Here is a 579-nt window from a genome sequence, read left to right as displayed (position 1 = left end):
GAGCTACACTTGAGGCTACAATAAACAGACTTCTTTCAAGGTAGAGGAGTGCTTCTTCCACTAAAATGACTCTTAATCTGAAATCTAAAGGATAGGTGGTAGGAGTCAAATAGAAGAAGGTGGCAGCAAAAAGCTTTCTGTTTATTTATTTGTTTGTTTGTTTGTTTGTTTGTTTGTTTTTAGGCAAGACAACCCTTTTTTGACCTCACAGATTGCAAAGACTTTGTCAGTTTACAGTCCCTTATTTTTTATGCCTGCAGCACCTGGTCTTCCTAAGTGGTCTCCCATCCAAGTACTTACCAGGCCTGACCCTGCTTAGCTTCTGAAATCAGACTGGATCGGGCTTGCTCAGGGTGGCATGGCCGTAGAAAGAGCTTTCTAAAGGGGTGTGTGTGTGTGTGTGTGTGTGTGTGTTAAAAACAGCTGCCACCACTGCTATAACACTTTGAGGAGAGGAGGATGGCATATGTAAGAAATGGAAAAATATCCATGTCACTGAAGTAGAGACAGAGGAGAGAAGGGGAAGCATGATCTTGGGCAAGAGGTCAAGAAAGAGCTAAACCATATGGATCCTTGTAG

The 579-nt window shown here is 42.7% G+C and overlaps 1 pseudogene; it reads right to left on the bottom strand.

Annotated features, from left to right (window-relative positions):
* Nucleotides 1-251: 251 nt before the first annotated feature.
* On the bottom strand, nucleotides 252-370 carry LOC112485218 (annotated as a pseudogene).
* Nucleotides 371-579: the final 209 nt, after the last annotated feature.

Source organism: Pteropus alecto, unplaced genomic scaffold, assembly GCF_000325575.1.
Source record: "Pteropus alecto unplaced genomic scaffold, ASM32557v1 scaffold270, whole genome shotgun sequence".
In the NCBI taxonomy this organism is placed as follows: Eukaryota; Metazoa; Chordata; class Mammalia; order Chiroptera; family Pteropodidae; genus Pteropus; species Pteropus alecto.
This window is presented reverse-complemented; position numbering and strand designations above follow the sequence as displayed.